The sequence below is a fragment of the Simochromis diagramma genome, unplaced genomic scaffold (genome assembly GCF_900408965.1).
Source record: "Simochromis diagramma unplaced genomic scaffold, fSimDia1.1 OVJJ01000501.1, whole genome shotgun sequence".
NCBI lineage: Eukaryota > Metazoa > Chordata > Actinopteri > Cichliformes > Cichlidae > Simochromis > Simochromis diagramma.
Genome location: NW_024387320.1, coordinates 2,000,008 through 2,020,228, shown reverse-complemented (window position 1 = coordinate 2,020,228; position 20,221 = coordinate 2,000,008). Strand labels below are relative to the sequence as shown.

At 40.6% G+C, this 20,221-nt stretch overlaps 1 pseudogene; it reads left to right on the top strand.

The window, feature by feature from the left end:
- The first annotated feature begins 431 nt into the window (after positions 1-431).
- On the top strand, positions 432-17,482 carry LOC120717508 (annotated as a pseudogene).
- Positions 17,483-20,221: the final 2,739 nt, after the last annotated feature.

Sequence of the window (20,221 nt, the reverse complement as noted above, 5' to 3'; positions counted from 1 at the left end):
ATAAGTATATAAACTTTTCTCAGTCTAAATAGTGGACTTTGGTAGAATTAAAAAATAAGTGTAGTGCAGGTCTATGATGATTTTTAGTGCTAGTATCATCTAGTTCTGATTCTGGTTCTGTCTTGGTTAAATCCCAAGTAGTCCTGATTTTGAACTGTTGTAGTCCTGTTTTAATTCTGGATCAGTTCTGGGTCTGGTTGAATTGGGGTTTAGTCCTCATGTCTTGATACAGCCCTGACTTTGTTCTGCCTTGCTGCTTAATTAAAAAAACTAGTTTAAGGTGTCCTGCACATGTGATATATATATTTTTTGAACAAAAGTCGAAACAGAGCCAATTAATCTTTCAGTCATTTCTAGCCCCCCCCCCCCCCCCCCCCCCAAAAAAAAAAAAAAAAAATCCCACATGCATACTACTCTTTTGGGCTAAGCCCCTGGCTCCGCCTCTGGTTTACGTTTACAGACCTAACAACGTTTTTTTTCCCAGACTTTGGAACGTTCTTATAACTTTAAGATTTGCGGATGGATGAAGCTGCCTTCTTTTGTGCCAATTACTGCCACCGTTTCCCTTTACGATGTGACTCCATGACACGTATGCTTCTGATGATAGTGCTTCTGATGAGTACAGACGCTGAAGGTACGTGGATTATCCTTTATTGCTGTTGCTTTGGTCGAAGGTAGAATAGAAAACGTCTTACATCTCTTATTTTAAATAAGAAGAAAACCCTTTTTTTTAGTGAGCTGCCCGCAATCACCTTCGTTTTGGTATTTAATTTCTTCACTGTAGGTGATCACTTCGAGTTTCTACGCTAAACATCAATTGTAAATTATTATGTTTTAAAAATGTTTTTAAAAAATGTAAAAGTGTAGGATTGAGAGTCGTGTTTTGTTTTTATAACCCACTCCTGGCTAAGTACACCTCATCAGTAACTGTTTTTGATATGGGCGAGACGGGCGGTTGCCCAGGGCGGCATCACGGGCATCGGCAAAAAAGTTGCTCGTACTCTGCCCCGACATCATGGCAGCGCATTTTGAGGATGGCATAGACACTGATCGGTGTTCTTACGGCCATTTGCTGGGAGTAAGGGCGCCCTCCGTTTGCGAGGCGCGCCCGCTGCTTGCGACACAGGGAGGAGAGGACGGGGATTCTCTGGCTGACTGGAGCAGCGTCTAATAACCAACTCGCAAAATAAAACAAAATAAAAACAAAACAACAAACACGAAAACACCAGACATCATGATACAGACTTATAATTTGCACCGATGTTTTTTTTTTCGAAATTCTATAAGCGAAAAGTGAGCGCGAGAGCCCTCGGTGCGCCTTCTTGCTGCTGAAGTCAAAGTAAACTTTATTGTCATCTCCGCTACATACAGTCCAGTATATAGAGACGAGACGACGAGGCTCCGGTTACACCAGTGCAAATAAACAAACAATAAATATAAGAAGAGTAAGAAAATAAATATTCACTTTAGGAGTCGGGGTAAAGGGATCAATAACAATTTAAAATTTATAATTTACAGTTTGATGATTTAAAGTTTCACACACAACCTGTCGACAGGGGAGGGCTGCTTCAAAATAGAGCACATTTCATTCATAATGGGAGGGAGGTATTATCCATGATTGTCCTTATTTTGCACATCTGCCTCTCAGACACCACCCTTAACCCCCCACCCCCACCCCAACACACACACACACATACATTATTCATTAAATTTTTGTGTGAATGCTCTTTACAGCTCTCCGGGTGATTGGTGGAAATGTGAAAGTGGTTCAAGGAGGTACCGCTATGTTATCGTGTTATGTCATGGATACCAATGATGACCTGACACAGATTACCTGGCAGAGGAGGACAAGAGAAAAACCTCACAATGACAATTTCCTCACTATCTTACCCAGAGATGGACCACAGTTTGTCAGTGAACGTGATGATCGATTTAAATATATCGGGAATTTTAATGACAAAAATGCAACTCTCCAGTTATCCAATGTTGCCCTGAAGGATGAAGGCAGATAAACGTGCATCTTCACCTTGTTTCTGAGTGGAAATCAGAAGATTGAGATACCTCTAAACTTGCTCGGTATACTAAACTTTTGTTTATCTTTATTTTAAAATACTCTTGTGTTTCTATGTGAGAAACAAATATTGTCACCATCTGTCTTGCATGTTCATTTAAATTAGTGCTGTAACTCTCCTAGTGCCTCCTTTCACAAACATCAAGGACAATCTTCCCACTTTGGGTACAGAAGAGGTTTTATTTGCTACCTGCACGGCTGCTGACTCGAAGCCTCCTGCTGAGGTGAGGTGGCTCACTGGTGCTTTGGGAGACAAAGTGAGGACGACAACAAACTCCACACAGTATGACAACGGTACGACTACCACAGTCAGCTCTCTGTTTGGTGTTCCTACGAGAGAGATTAACGGTCACCAGGTCCAGTGTGTCATCAGTGGTGACTCCCTGTCTAAAGTTGAAAGTCTGCCCTTCACTATACAGATCTACTGTGAGTATCAGTTGCTGATGTAGTTTTTTTTTTTTTTTTTTTTATCCATGGTTGATGCATTTGTTATATTTTTTCTTGGAAATCTCTGAAAATTAGCCAGTGGACGCATCAGTCGCAATGCATGAACAGACTCAAGCGCAGGACTCTGTTAGTGAAACAGTTGTACAGTTTATTTATAACAGACAGAATACCTACGACACTACTAAGGGACTGATAGATATAATCTGTTGCTGAATTCTGAAAACGCTAAAAGCTTTGTGTAGTAAAGACAAAACATTCCATGTACCAAACTTTGGTTCGACTCCTTACATAATTAAATAAAACAGAGGCAGTTTTACTTTGGTGTTTGACAAAACCCTCAAGGAAATGACTAAAACTAAGAAAGTGGACCTAAATGTTTGTTACTGGAAAGAGGATCAAGTCCAATCCAGATACTTTGTTTTGTTTTTCCTCTTTATTCTCGAGTGTGTGCTTTTTTGTTTTTTTAAATGAATGGGAGTGAAACATCCCAAATCTCATGACTTTGCCTCCTGTTTGTCACATTGTAGCATGTTGTCACAATAGATGGGAAAATTCTTTCTGAAAGACAAAAACATCTAGACTGATTAAAAAAAAGACCATTGTTATTGCTAAAGACTGAATCATGGCCTGAACCACACAACATCAGCCTCAGTCCCAAAAGTTTGTCGAGTTTGGATTCAAGATGTAGGAAACATTGGCGAAACATTATTTTCATGTTATTACTGTGTCCTCAGTTCAGGAGTAACACAGCTGTCTTTCTGCTCTTGCAGTCTCTCCCACAGAAGTGAACATCAGAGCAAAATCTGAGGACTCATTTGAGTGTGTGACAGAAGCCAATCCAAGTGCAAATTTTACATGGAGCAGGTAAAGTAGCTTGAATAACAGTTTCAGCTGAAACATTCATTTCATTGGTTCTTTTTGTTTGTCTCAACTGACCTGTGCTGAGCCATGAAAAAAAAAGAGCAGTATAGAGTGTTTTTATATGGTTAACAAAGTTTGTGAGGTTTTGTTCATATATAATTTCTCAAATTTCATTCCCAGTAGTCCTATCTGAACTACCATAGCACAGTTGGATGTTGAGTAAAGTCAGTCATATGTCAAAAGAATGAGTGATGACTCACGGTGAGACATCAATCATATGTCTAAACTTCAAATATTTTTACTCCTTGAGTGTTGGTCACATTTCAGTGAAATACGCACATGATTATTATGTAATGGTTCCTCACTCAAACTGGGTCATATGTGACCAAAAGCGTAACATACTGACAATTTGTCACATAGCATAAAATGTTACGCTTTGGGATGAGAACATGTTGGTTCACAACAATCACTACTGGTTTGGGACTCTTTTTCAGTTCTCAGTGGATTTTAATAGTCATTCATTTTTACAATAAAGCCAAGCAGAGCCAACAGAACTTATCACTTTGTTTCTGTACTTCAGCATTACACAAACGGATAATGATCCAGATGAGCTACTACATCACAGACACTCTCGTTAAGTAGATGTTATAATAAATCATGGTTGGTTCCTCACATAACAATGAATAAAACTGAAAGAAATGTTGTAGCCTACTCAAATGGAAAAGCCCACATAGTAAATAAAGTATCAAATTCAGTCATTTGGAAAGATTTCAGTGTCCCGTGACTATTGATGATAATGTTTTTGATGTTTTTTTTATACAGTCCCTTCATCCACTTGTTTATATATTTATATATTTATTCAACATAAACAAAAATATGTACACTCCTAGCTTCACAGGCAATAATGACTGCTGTCATGCAGTTCTTAAAATGCTTTAATTCTAAGGTATTTGCTGTTACACAGTGGTAACTGTAACAGTTACCACTGGCTCTCAGCGAAGGCGGTCACACTTTTCTCCTCTCCTCCTTACCCTTATCTTCCCTGCTTAGCCTCTATGTCCTTGTCTTGTCTCGTGTGCATTACTTTCCCTGGAACACTCTCTCACTGTCGTTCTCTAAAACCTAAAGAGAATTATGGATTTGATCAACTGGTCTCTGAATGCTATTGACACCCTTTTCTCAACGAGAAGTCTGGGCTCGGGAGAGCCCAAGTGCCCTGGAGGGACTTTCCCTGCCGGTTACACGATGGACGGGTGGCAGAACTGGAGGGTCATGTGCCTGGCGGGACTGTCGATCGAGGACGCTGAAGATATCTATCTATTCGGAACCGTGATAACAGGGTTCTTGCTGATCGGAGTTGGCTTAGCCCTGGTTTATCGGAGAAATAAGAGAGCGGAACCGGCTGTTCAAACCCCCCCAAGGCTCCCCGCTGGAATCGAAGCGATGGGACGAGGCGCGACCTCTCACAACGAACGTAATATGGTTAACACCTTGGAGACGCTTACAGCTGCTGTGAAGGCTCAAAATAACACCATTGAGCGTATGGGGGGATACATCAGGATCACTGCAGTTGTGAGGTCTCAGAATCAAAAGAATGACAACACCATGGAACAGAAGTTTGATACCATCATGGGGAGGCTCGCGGCTCTCCAACGGGAGATTGAGAGACCAGCGTCAGAGTGTTAAAGAGCAGCCTGAAAATTCTCCTGGGCTTTTACAAAATCAATATCAAAATCGCGGACCCCCATCACGGCGCCAGCTGCAGGCCCAAGGCTGGAGCCGAACAATCACTCCCTGATAACGACTGTGTTATGGCTCTTCTTCCCATCCCATGCAAGGCCACCTGGGTTGGCTGGAAGACTGTTTACTTAGCCTGTCGGGGCGAAGGACACTGTCTCAGCTGAACTCTGGACACACACACACACACACACACACACACACACACACACATACACTGATGTGCACACACTGATCCTCCCTCTCTTTCCAAACGCCTTCAACGCTTGTGCCCTACCGGGGAAGATGGCAGTCAACTGGACCAGCGCAGACATGCTGCAGGACCGGATGCGCTGTCTACACCGGCTCTCTCTTACCCTTTACCCGCCCCTGTTGCTTGTCTTGTGTTTCTGTGGTGTATTGATAGTCATGTGCTTTTTGTGCTGAGGTGTTTTTTCTGTTATCAAACTGTTCTCCCACTAGGAGCTCAGTCTGAGTGGAGTTTTTTTTCTCCTCCTCTTACCTCATGTTATGTATTTTCATTGTTTTTTTTCCTATCAGCCTACCTTTCTGACATGTCTCCCCAATGTGATGTTTGTGTAAAGTTGGTCAGAAGGTTCCTTTGTAAGTGCGCATGCGCCATTAGCGTGCTGCCTGCTGTAACCCTAATTTCCTTCGGGATTAATAAAGTATTCTGATTCTGATTCTGATAAATCTTTGCTGGTTGCATAGTGGCAGGTTTCTGTTTGATTGTTCTTCAGTTGCCTGGTAAAAGCCGCTGAGCACATTATTTGAATGCCTTCCCTTTATAACCCTGTCACCTGGATACTGAAAGCACTTAATTTCTCTCTCTCCTTCCCCTACACTTTCTCTCCCTCCCTGCTGCTCCTTGATTTCCCCAAACAGCATATTTGCTTACTCAGGTGCTGACAAGGCTCACTCAGTAATTACCCTTCACACACTGTAAAAGTAATGTGAAGGTCACTTGCAACAGTTGTTGATTGTTTAACAATAATGTATATATATATATATATATATATATATATATATATATATATATATATATATATATATATATATATATATATATATAAAACATAAGCAATAAAACATAAGTAGGTTGAGTTTAGTATAATAAAATTGTAACAGGCCAGTTATAACCTGTCTCGAAGCATATGTACTGTTGTATGGAGACCTGAACACTACTTGCCTTTGTAGTGGTGTTACAATGGTTGTCTGGGAACTCTAGAGAAGGATTATGTAAACCTGTTTCAGCTCAGCAGACAGAAACTGAAAAGACTCCTGAGAGATAATCTGAGTTCCTCTCAGATCCAAAAAACAAAAGGTGATAATGTTGGTAACCCATATGGATGGCGCCGTTGGAGAGATGTGAGATTAGACTAGACTTGTAGTCAAGACCGCCTAATCCGAGACCAAGACAAGACCAAGACCAGAGGGTATCGAGACCAAGACCAAGACCAAGTTGAGACGAGACCGAGACCAAGTCGAGACGAGACCAAGACCGAGACCGAGACAAAAAAAGTCTTTAAACTGCAGCCAGATGCTATTCTATATACAGTACATATGCAGGACACCTTAAACTAGTTTTTTAATTAAGCAGCAAGGCAGAACAAAGTCAGGCCTGTATCAAGACACAGGGACTAAACCCCAATTCAACCAGACCCAGAACTGATCCAGATTTAAAACAGGACTACAACAGTAACCAAGACAGAACCAGAATCAGAACTAGATGATAGTAGCACTAAAAATAATCATAGACCTGCACTACACTTATTTTTTAATTCTACCAAAGTACAATATTTAGATTGAGAAAAGTTTATATACTTATTTAGCCTTGTTGTGCAAACAAGCCTGCATAACTTAATAAATATAGAATTTGAAAAGTAACAAATGGTATCCAAAAAGAAACACTAGGTACTAGATACATGTTCTAATGAGTTTTGGCAAAGAACCATTTGACTAACATGTGTGTCTCACCTGCTCTTGTTCCATCTCTCTCCCTCTCTCCCTCTCTGTTCCTCTCTCTCCCTCTCTGTTCCTCTCTCTCTCCCTCTTTGTGCTGACAATCAAGCCAAACACCAACATCATCAAATATACAGTTGAAATCAGATATTTAAACACTCTTCAGATAAAAACACAAGCACTTTTTTAATTGTAACATCAAATCAGACTAAATGTTGTTTTTTTTTTTAGATTGATAAATATAAAAACATATTTGTTAACTTTAAGAGTGTTATGGTCCTGGGTCAAGCGACCCAGTGTTTGAGTTTATGTATCTTTTGTATTTCTGTTGTGCCTTAGCTTAGTGCACCTAGTTAATTTCTAGATTGCTGTTTAGTCTTGTTCCTTAGTTGTTTATGTCATCTCCCCCTGTACTAAGTCTCCCTGGTTCATGTGTCACGTCTGCGTGGTTATGTTTAGTTCATGTCATGTCTAATCTCCATGTTTCCTGTTTTACTTTGAAAGTCTGTATTCAATGTCAGTGTATTCAGTTTCACCTCTCCTGTCCTGTTGTTATGGTTCATGTGTGTCAGCTGTGCTCCCATGTGTGACCACTTCCCCTGATCATCCCTCATGTGTATTTAGTCTCTGTGTTTCATGTAGTCTGCGTCGCGTCGTCTGTGTTCCCACCCCCTGTGTTCCGTATCTCCAGCCATAGCCTTTCCATAGTTTGTCCAGTTTAGGTTTCTGTTGAGCTACTACTCTTATGCTGCCCTCACTCTGTTTTGTTCCTTTCATCAGCCATAATAAAAGGCTCGCTTTTGTTTAATCCACTCCTGTATCTTCGCTTGTGTTCGCACCTGGGTCCACCACACACATTTCCGCACGGTCTGCCTCCGCAGACCGTGACAAAGAGTAAAGAGAGAAACTATCTGTATTTCTTTATTGCAAATGGCACCAAATTGTATTCAAAATTGAGCCACACTTATGGAGCTCCACAGTTCTTTTCCTGGTGTTTTGGTTGACATCTCTTGATTTTCCCATGTCACAGAAACAGGCTCTGTGTTTTGCCTTATATGCATCCACAGGTGTGCCAGGTGTGTGGAGTTTTCTTATTAATTAACAATAAACTTAGTGTATATGTACTCCTAAATTTGATGAAAGTGATTAAAATAGACAGCTCCCTCTTTTTATTCTGACATTTAACTAATTCAAAAGATATTTCAATATTTATTTATCTAAAACAAAAGTTTACTCTAAATTGATGTTTAACAGTAAAAAAAAAAGTTTTTGTTTTCTCCATAAAGTGTATGTAAATATCTGGTTTCAACTGTGAATATACTGCTGTGTATTGAAATTCCTCTTGTTTTGCATAGATATACTGAACAACATCCAAAGCATAATATATAAAATAACATCTACCTGAGTTTTTTCTTTGAAAGAAGCTCCTTATGTCCATTGTTGTGTACATCAGTACACAATTGAAACCGATTTAGAGAGTTTGTTTAGCCGTGGAGGGTAACAACTGAAAATATGAAATGTAAGCTAAGACTCTCTAAAAAATCAGCATTGCTGTTCGGCTTTTTATTTATCCATTTGTTGATTCACTCGAAGAGCAAGTAACGCAACCAAGTGATCAGTTTGATATCAATCTTTTGTGATACACCGTCATATTTACATTATTAGTTCAGTACGAATGATTTTCTTTGGTACCTGGTCAAACTTAAGCTCTCCTCTGTCTGCAGCAAACTCGCAGGCAGCAGCTTCTCCCCCCTTGCTCACATGGGTGCTGCGCTCAGTCGCCTAGTGCCTGAGCTCGGATCATACCAAAATTAGGGGGAATTTACGACGGTGCGCTCTGTGCTTCGTGTGTTGTTTTTGTTTTATACAGTTGTCAGTCAGGCATCTAACTCACAAATTACACTCTAAAAGACCCCATGCTTCTGAAAAAATGACCCGGGCTTAAGCCCAGTAAGCCACCCCCCCGCTCCGCTGATGGTTGACTCCAAATCCCCCGAACACTATGTCGATTTGAGAACGCAAGACCGAAACAGCGAGACCAAGACCGAGACCAAGACAAAAGTCCGTCGAGACCAAGACGAGATCAAGACCACGTAAAAGTGGTCTCGAGACCAAGACCGGTCTCGAGACATCCAACTCTAGATTAGACTAATAATAAGCAGTCATCCAGTCATACTTGTTCTTTAGAGTAGGTTATAGGATGTATTAACAGTTCATATTTAAATGAAATGAAATGAAATAATGGGTCCTAAAATGATACAGTGTGACTCAGCAGTCCTTCTTGGCTTCTCTGTCTGTAGTTCACTGCTTATCCATTAGATTCTGTCAGTCTGCCCCAGGGCAGCTGTGGCTACAACTGTAGCTTGCCTCCACCAGTGTGTGAATATGTGAGAGTGAATGAATAGTGGTATTGTACAGCGCTTTGAGGTTCTCAAAAAGCGCTATTATTATAGATGTGAGGAATTCCTGGCAAATGCAGTGTTTATGCATTTAAACAGTTAAGTGGTGTTTTATCTTAAGTGGCTCTTAAGATGCATTAATTCATTCTGAGCCTCTTGAGAGAGCAACCCCATTCTGCTCATGTTAGTAATGTAAATTAACAGTGGATTGAGAAGTTTTATCATCTGGCGTCAGAATTTGCTGCTGTTTAGATGTGGCCTGTTAAATCCTCATATCAATGTCTGTGAAGGTTCTCAGTCATCCAGGTCATCGTAGTCAAAGGAGCTTGCAAAGAAAAGCGTCTGGACTTCTTTAAGTTGCTTGAAGACGTTTCACACCTTGCTTTCAAAAACACACACTCCTCATCTTGAACCTACACAACCCAGAGAAGAAAACACACCTGATGTCAGTCAGGAGAAATGGGTTAAGAACTTTTCAGACAGGATTCTCACTGAACCTGAAAAGAGAGTATTAGCCAAAGGACTCAATTTTGCCATTTCTCCACAACAGTTGCCCATAGTGGACCTCATCACAGCCACAGAATCTGCCATACGGATTAATAAATTATCACAGACAGAAGCAGAGCAAATCAGGATGAAAGTCTCAGCCACGCTCTCCAGTGCCAAAGTCCCTCCATCCAACCTCACAATACAGGAAAAGAAGGCCGTCGCTTCCCTGAGCAAAGACCACAACATCACTGTTTTACCAGCTGATAAGGGAAGATGCACCGTGGTCCTAAACACTACAGATTACCATACAAAGATCACTACTCTCCTCAGTGACAACAATACCTACGAAGCCCTAAAGCGAGACCCCACAAGCAGCTACAAAAAGAAAGTTATAGCTTGCCTTCAAGACTTTGAAAAGGACAAAATTATTGACCGCCTTACATATCACCGCCTTTACCCAGGGGATGCCATACCCTGCATCTATGGACTTCCTAAGATCCACAAGGAAGCTGTCCCACTCAGACCCATAGTCAGTAGCATAAGATTTAAGATTTAAGATAGAACTTTATTAATCCCTCGGGTGGGTTCCTCTGGGAAATTCGATTTCCAAAAAAGCACAGCACCGACAGAAGTTACAGAGTTACAGAATATTATATATATATATATATATATATATATATATATATATATATATATATATATACACACACACACACATACACACACATATATAAATACAGAGACAAATATAAATAAAATATACAAAGGGGATAAATAGAATAAATAGGAATAAAAATAAAAATACAAGTGAATTGCACATTTCAAGTATTGAGGTCTATTGCACTGTTGACTATTTACAAAAAGTATTGCACAAGGTATTGTACAATGAGGTGAAGAGGCACTACAGCTTAGTTGTTCCCCCCTCCTTTGTCCTCCTGTTTCCCTTCCCTCTCCCCTCCAGAGAGGAGTTAAACAGTTTGATGGCGTGTGGGACAAAGGAGTTTTTAAGTCTGTTAGTTCTTGTCTTGGGGAGAAGCAACCTGTCACTGAACAGACTCTTCTGGTTGTTAATGGCCGTGTGCAGAGGATGCCCAGCATTGTTCATAATGTCCATCAGTTTATAAACTCAGCCACTTACAACATTGCTAAACACCTTGCTACCATCCTTGCGCCTCTCGTGGGGAACACCCCACACCACATCAAGAACTCCACCGACTTCACCGACAAGGTCCAGAAACTTACCCTGGATCCAGATGAAACCATGGTGTCCTTTGATGTAGTCTCTCTCTTCACTTGCATACCCACCACGGAGGCCGTGGAGACTGTCAGAAAACGACTACAAGAAGACAGCTCCTTGGAGGACAGGACCAACTTCACACCCGATCAGATCTGCACACTGTTAGACCTCTGCCTCACCACTACATATTTCAAGTACAACGAAGGCTTTTACAGACAAAAACATGGCTGTGCCATGGGCTCCCCCGTGTCACCTATTGTAGCCAACCTTTACGTGGAGGAAATGGAAAGGAAGGCTCTTGGCTCTTTCAAAGGAAGAGTACCCAGCCACTGGTACAGATATGTGGATGACACCTGGGTCAAAATCAAGACACAAGAAGTGGAATCCTTCACTGCGCACATTAACGCTGTGGATAAAAACATCAAGTTCACCAGGGAAGACACAAAGGACAACTGTTTGCCTTTCCTGGACTGCGCTGTGCACATTGAAGAGAACGGCAAACTCAACATCGAAGTTTACCGGAAGCCCACACACACGGACCAGTACCTCCTCTTTGACTCCCATCACCCTCTGGAACACAAACTTGGAGTAATTAGGACCCTACACCACCGGGCAGAACATGTTCCCTCTAAGCCTGAAGGAAAAAAGAAGGAACACACACATGTAAAGGAAGCACTCAAAACGTGCGGCTATCCTAAATGGGCGTTCTTAAAGTCAGCAAAGAGGCACAGAAAAGAAGACCAGACACCAGCGAGGGAGGATAAGAAGGACAGACGCAACAACATTGTCATCCCCTATGTAGCCGGTGTATCAGAAAAACTCAGGAGAGTTTTCTCCAAGCATGACATCCCAGTGTATTTCAGACCCAGCAACACACTCAGACAAAAACTGGTTCACCCGAAAGACAAAACACCAAAACACAGACTTAACAATGTGGTGTATGCTGTACAGTGCAGCGAGGAATGCTCAGACCTCTACATTGGAGAGACCAAACAGCCACTTCACAAGCGCATGGCACAACACAGAAGAGCCACCTACACAGGACAAGACTCAGCTGTCCATCTGCATCTTAAGGATAAAGGACACTCTTTCGAGGATGCCAATGTTCACATTTTGGACAGAGAGGACAGATGGTTTGAAAGAGGAGTGAAAGAAGCCATCTATGTCCACTGTGAGCGACCATCTTTGAACAGAGGCGGGGGTTTACGACACCAACTCTCTGCCATCTATAATCCAGTTTTGAGATCCCCTCCCAGACGCCTTAACGCCCACTCACATCCTGGGCCATCTGACCTCAGGAATTCGCATGATAAGGTGGGGCCAGGTTTCACAATGAACACACCCGAAACTCTGGCTGATTGGGACCCACACCCAGTTACACACCTTGGCTCAGGCGATTAGAGGATCATCAGGGGGTCCTTTTGTCCCTCTGTGGGGGGTTTACTCCCACTAGGTTTATATCTGGGACTCTCCACCATTTGACCTTAGAACTGAAGAAGCTTCTCGGATGAGAGGTGAAACGTCTTCAAGCAACTTAAAGAAGTCCAGACGCTTTTCTTTGCAAGCTCCTTTGACTCCTCATATCAATGCTCCACAAAAGATGATAAAAAACATCAAAATCTTGTGAGTTACAAATTGACGTACAGGATGCTAAACAGGGAGTTAGCTGGGCCGCTCTCCAGAGTAGTGTGGTTTGAAATCTTACTAAAATTAAGCTTGTTTTCACACAAAAATAATTGAACATGTTAAGTGGGATGTATTTTTGTATTTAGGTGAAAATTAAAAAAAATACAAAATCTTGTTGTGGGCAAGAAAAGATCTATTGCAAAGAGCTGATAACCAAAATGTGTTTGACTTTTAGCACAACTCACACTTTTCTGCTCTTTCTGTACATTTCATGTTGAGTCTCATTCATGTTTTTCCAGATCTGGCCAGTCATTGCTGCAGTCTGCTGTCAAAGTAGACGGTGCAAAGCTACAACTGCTGAGCTTGACCTCTGATCTAAATGGCCTCTATCAGTGTGAAGCATCTAACACATATGGAAGTAAACACGGTCAGCTTTATGTGCGTGTGGCATCAGGTGAGGTCAGCTTGGATATCTGTTTCTGATTTTTGGATTTGTGCTTTTGTGGCTGTTGTGTCATTCTGATATTACTCTGTTTTCTTTTCTGTGCACTTCTATGAGGAAAATAATTAGAAACTTGAACATCTAAGCTAAAAGTGAAATGATGGACTCTACCTATGTATGTATTCCACTAATCTTTAGTAAGAAGCTATCTTAAAGAAGTGCTTCCTTTAATCTGTAGCATCATCCTCTGTTATACCAACCATCTGCATGTCCTCCTTCACTACATCCGTGCACCACCTCTGTGGTCTTCTGCTTTTCCTCCTACCTGACAGCTCCATCTTCAGCATCCTTTGTCCAGTATGTCCACTATTCCTGCTCTGCACATGTCCAAACTATCTCAACTATCTCTTTGTCTGCACGCCACTTAATCTGAGCTGCAACTCTGATGTACTCATTTCAAATCACCCGTGACGCTCGTCTCCACACACTCGAACCTCTCTCCCTGCACTCTCTGCTTCATCTCTCTTGTGCACTGTCTGTTGCTTTGGATGGTTGACCCCAGATATTTAAAAGAATTTACCTTCTGTATCTCTGCTCCCTGCATATTCACTGTTACTCTGCATCCACGCACATGTTCTGCTGACTTAAGTTCTTTTCACAATAATCCGATGCACTTCCAGATTCACTAGCTGTTCTTGGTCTCCAGCTTCACACTCAGCTCAACTATAAACCTTTTTCTTTTGCCACCTCTCTCTTTGCTGAATTTCATTGTACAGAGAAATGCTTTTCTTTGTACAATAAACATTTTGAATCTTGAACCCAGAGCCTGTCTTAATTCCACCCTGAATTCTGCACATTTTTTCCTTCTTCAGCTTCCACCGTGTGATCCTTGCCTCTGTTTTCACTCACTTTCTCTACTTGACCTCCAGAGTCATCCAACAGTCTACCATGCAATGCTTGGTAGTCAGTGTGTGTGAATGTGAGAGTGAATGAATAGTGGAATTGTAAAAGCGCTTTGGGTTCCTTGAAAAGCGCTATATAAATGCAATCCATTATTATTATTATTATTATTATTATTATTATTATTCCTAGCTGCGCTCCTCCCTGACACTACTTTACAGTCTTCCAAAAATAAGTGTTCAACACCTTTTCACTGAATCCAGAATCATCTGTCCTCCAATTTTCTCCTTTACTCTCTCTTTACATTGTATTAAACTGCTCTCTTCGTTTGCATATAGTCCCTATATTTAAAGTCTCACCTTCATACCCCTATCTTTGCTTCTCTCTTGCTGATTTCAAATACCCCTACCCCTTGCCACTTTTGCCACTTCTTTTATGGTTGGCCATCAGTATCACAGTTTCTACCAGCATCCTGTTGGCCAAAAGCCAAAAGTCATTGTAAACCACCATTATAAACCTAGCCACCCACTGATCCAGTGTGGAAATCTCATTCTTTGTGAGCCACGTGCTTGACTTCTGTTGGGTGGATTATGTTTCCTTATTGTCTCAGTCTTATGAATTAAGTTTGTAATAAAAAACTAAATGTCATAAAAGTGGGAAAGAACAATCATCTCATTCTCATGTTCTTCATTATTGTGTCCCTGTAGGAGCATGCTCTGCTGCTTGGGCCTTATTTGGTGTTTTGCTTTTCCTGAATGTTGTTGGTGCTGCAGCATGGTACTTTTATAAACATGGATGTTTTCAAAGGTACTTCATATATTAACTTGCATGTATCTAATATCTAGAATAATATGTAGTACTTCTCATTTTAAAGCTTATGTACCTCTAGAGACCTCTACAGGCTGCCATTAGGAATCAGGATGAAATCCTTGAACACATTGTCAGGCCCTACGCTGGTTCCGTTGATCCTGGTTTCCTCCTCTTGTACAATAATTCCTGACCTTAATAGGCGAGAATATGCAGGCAGATGAAAGAATTGGTACTAATCACCCAAACCCCTTTGATTTTCAGGGTAGCGTTGAATTCAGCCCTCTGTAGGTAGATCATTTTCATTTCTATTAAACAATGTGGCATCCATTTGTTCCTTACACATTACCCAGTCCATATCAGTATAGATATCCAGATGATTTTTTTTTCCAGTATTACAAGGGGCCAAGTCATATTTTTGTTACATTCTGTAAAAAGGAAAGTGCACTAGTTACTTTGGTGCAATAGAAATACAAAACGTTCTCTCCACCTGTCCAGCACATTCTCCTCATTGTCTAGGTTACCAGACTGTAGTTAGCTCAGAGGCTGTAGTTGCTATTCTTAGTGGGGAAACTGTCATGTGTGGTACCCTCAGTGGTCTTAAAGAAGCGGTCTTTGGTCCAATAAGAATGCAATTGTGCTAGTCTACCCCAATTGAACCGCATCCTACATGGTGTTTCCTGGCTTTATAAAAGTGAATCCCTGGACAAATATATTGTAACTGAAGACAGATGCAGTAAAAAGACTCACTGCCTGCAAAGTATTTGGCAAAGTATTCAGACTTTATTTATGATTGAAGGTAATACAGAAGTTTTGTTCAAATCCTTCAGTTGCAGCTGAGTCTGCAATTAAATTGTACCTTTATTGTTTTATTTCAAATCTACTGTTCTAGTGTACAGAGGCTAAATTTTAAAAGTTGATTTAATGTCCACAAATTTGCAGCCTCTGTGAATACTGTGTCACTATTTTGTACAGTAGGAGGTCTTTAAACCAACATGGTGGCAAGCAGCATGACACAAAACTTCACCGGAGTGTGAGAAACGAAGATCATGGACCAGAAGAAGAAGACCTACAGAGAGATCAAGAGGTCAGTAACAGTTAATTTGTTCATATACTTCATAGCTCACTTTTGTTTCTCCTACAGTTAAATAAGTCTCTGAAAAAAGTACATTAATTATTTATTTTAATGTTAACTACTGTTGTGCAGTTTACTGGAGACACAATTATAGTTTTAGTTGTGTACAAGGCATTTTATTACATCTATCTTACTTGAAAGAGCTGAGCTACAAGAAAAAAAACATTTTATTAATGTGTGTGTTAAGTGTTATAGAAGTTTAAATGTTCTTTGTTAAATCTGCAGACACTGAAAGTATTTGCATTTTCAGTTGAAATTAAATACAGGTCTAAACAAATGCTCCGTATGATCCCTCAGGAATCTCTCTGACAGCAAAGATGAACATTATTTGGACTGAAGGCTCCACCAACATGTCATTTTAAAGTCAGCTGGTAAATAAACAGATGAAGAACAGATCTCCCTGCCTGAACAGGACACCATACGTGACACGTGAACCTGCAACAGGGTCTGGACCACAGACAGATTAACTTAAAAGCACGGGGATGTCAGACAAACACAGGAACATGACCGCAGAAACAAAGGGTTACAAAACAGGGAAACTAGACACAAAAGGAAACTCATATAACTTAACAGCCAGGAAGTAGAAAAAATAAAGGCAGTTGTTAAAGAAAACAAAAGTCACGACTAAAAATCTCTTAAATCCAAAGGAATGAATCACAAGACCATAATAAATTCAAAACTTGGTTGAAGACCCACCATGACACATGCATGTTTTAAGATTGGATTATATGAAAGTCAAACTCAATTCAATTCAGTTCAATTCAATTTTGTTTATAGAGCATACACAGAGCTTGACTTTAGTCTCTTAGTCTTGAGTTTATCTGTATTTCTAGTTCAAGGTGTCTTGTTTGATATTAGGTTTGTCTTTGTGTCATCTCTGTGTCTTGTCCTCTGCGTCTCGCTGTGAAGTCAGTCTTGTCTCCATGTTTATTTGCCTATCTGTTTCCACAGTCATGTCTCTCGCTCTCTCTGTCTCTTCACATCTCTGTGTCCGTGTCTCAGCGTTTGTGTGTTCCTGTTTACTTTGGTAGTCGTCATCTCATGTGCCTCGTGTTCTGCTTTACTTCCCCCATCTCACCATGTCTATGTTTCTCTGGCTGTGTTCCCATGTTCCCTGTGTCCACTTCTCCTAACCACCCTCCTGTGTATATATTGCGTCCGTCTCCCCTTGTCCTTGTTCCGTTATGTTCCAATCGTGATCCTGTTAGTTAGACAGTTTGTATTTAGCTTCCTTTTCATTAAAAGGCTCTCCTTTGGCTGAAACTCCTCTGTTTTGCCTCCATGTCTGCAATCCTGGGCCCTCTTTCACCACACCATCAAAACAGAGAGCTGCAATCTTTTGGAAGATTGAAACAAAAAACACAGGTTTTGGGAACCACTGTCAACAGCTACCACAGGATGGCAGTAATGTTAAGGATGGATTCAGACAGGTGGGGAGCTTTATAGTAACACTGTTCAAGATGAAAGGAGAAAAATTGTTTTACTTTGGTAGGTTTTCATTTATGTTTATTTTTAGACTTGACAAGCCTGCCTTTCTTGTCCTGTATGCCATGTGTTAAATTACAGTGATGTGAAATGATTCATGGTTAATGATAGAAATACAGTGAAATACTTAAATTAAATTACTTAAATTATTTGTTACTTGATTTTATCTAATTGTTGTTTTTTTCCCCACTTGCTTGGTACAACCTTTCCCATAAGGATACAATGTCACATCACTCAGACTTTTACATTTTGTCTTTATTGCACATTATGCATTTGAAAAGCACCATGACAGTATACAGCCAATGTAAGATAAGATAAGATAAGACCACCAACAGAAGTTACAGAGTGTGAGCAGAATATTATATATACACACACACACACATATATAAATACAGAGACATATATAAATAAAATATACGAAGGGGATAAATAGAATAAATAGGAATAAAAATAAAAATAAAAATACAAGTGAATTGCACATTTAAAGTATTGAGGTCTATTGCACCGTTGACTATTAACAAAAGTATTGTACAGTGAGGTGAAGAGGCACTACAGCTTAGTTGTTCCCCCCTCCTTTGTCCTCCTGTTTCCCCTCCCTCTCCCCTCCAGAGAGGAGTTAAACAGTCCGATGACGTGTGGGACAAAGGAATTTTTAAGTCTGTTGGTTCTTGTCTTTTGTGTTCTTGTCAATGTGTGAATGCAGTTGCAGCTGGTCTTTCTGTCTGTGCTGATTGGAGCTCAGCACAGTTGCAGCTGTTCTGTCTGTTCTATTTTCCTCCTGATAATGTAAGCTGTTAAGTTACAGAGGATTTGAAAGCACAGTGATTATATAGGGAACATGAACACAGTGTACAGTCGAGTTGTAATAGCTTACTTACAACTGTGCTCGTCAGGCACTCTTTTTGGCTGCAGTGGTTATTTTTATATTTACATGTTTCCATCTCCCGTTTCTGCTCGGTAGCACCTAGTACTTTTCGGCTTATGTTTTTCTCCCTCCCTCACGCTCACAAACACACAGCGGGAGGGGCGGTCCCACACGTTCTCCCTGCAGCAAGGACTACACCGCCCATGAGGCTACAGTCTTAAAGGGCCATGCCTGTAACACTCTGCCGTCGTATTAAATCATTTTTCGTATTGTCTATAAAATGTTTCCTTCGCAGGGTAATTATAAACCTTTTTGCTTCCTATAATTAGTTTTGTTTTTTGGCAGCAACAAAGCGCAAAATCCAGTCAGCCTCTGAACTCGCCTCCCCCCTTCTTTCCTTATTTCGTGATTTGGTTTTGTCCAGGTGCCAGCACTCTTGGCTGAGCAAAGTGGAAAGAGGGTAGGATGGTCCATTAACAAGAAAAGAGAAATTAAACTCATAACGTCCACATAGAAGACACTGCTTGACTTTCCTAGCATTAGATAGCTTACTTATTTACTTCCTTCCTTCAGAAAAGTTAACGTCTATTTTATTTTTATATCAAATAATGTTAAAACTGAAAACATTATAATGTAAAAAAAAATGGCTTGCACATCTCAATCTAGCACAAAATCAAAAAATCTGTTTGTCTAAGTAGAATATTTATCCATGTCTGCACAGTGTTATATTTTTAGGACTGGCATGGTTTGCAACATTAAAGCAGTCTGGCCCAAAGTGATATTTTTGTTCATGAGGTTGCACCCAAGGCAGTGGCTTCTGAAAGCTGAAGGCTCTGCTTCCCACAATACCTTTAAATATCCTATGAACCACAAGTAAACCAGCAGTCTGAGAGCAAAATGCTTTACTGGGTTGGTACAGACCTATGAGGTCTTTGAGACCAGACTGGGCCTGATAATTCAAGACCTTGTATATGAGGAGAAGGATTTTAAATATGATTGTGGATTTAACAGGGAACCAATGAAGAGAAGCCAGTATGGGAGAAATATGTTCTCTTTTTCTAGTCACTGTCAGTACTCTGCAGCATGTTGAATCAACTGAAGGCTTTTCAGGTAGTTTTTAGGATCACATTTGCATATTTTGGATAAATTTGATACACAGACCAAAATGTCATAACTCAGCATGTGATCATGAGGTTGGGAACTGACTTCTGTCACAAAAACAGGAAATACGTGATAATTATAAGTCTTGTGAGACAGAACTTCAGTCTCTCACGTGCTGTGAGGAGAGAGAGATTTTTACTGTAATTCCACTGGTTGAGTTGGCTAACTAAACTTTTTATTAGCTTCATTGTGTCTTTGTAGGTGATCTGAAACTATAGATCTGCACTATCAGTACAATTGCTAAAAATCTTTTGCATTCTAAAGGGAAACTGTCCACAGTATTGCACTCCTATCCATATACTGGGGGAAACATTTTCAGAAATTCTTCCAAAATCCTGTTTCCATATTATTACATTTAGATTTCTGTTTCCTTCCATCCAATCATTTGCTACCACTTATCCATTTGAGCTGCAGTCTTAGACATGCCCAGATCTTCCTCATCCCAGCGACTTATTTAACCTTTTTCAATCATATGAAGCCGTCTGAGTGATGTAAACTTGCCATCATTTCCTGGACCTGCCTCGGGGACCGCATACATGTGGGACATGTGCCGGAGGCATCCTGATCAGATTAAGTTGCACATGCTTTTCATATGTT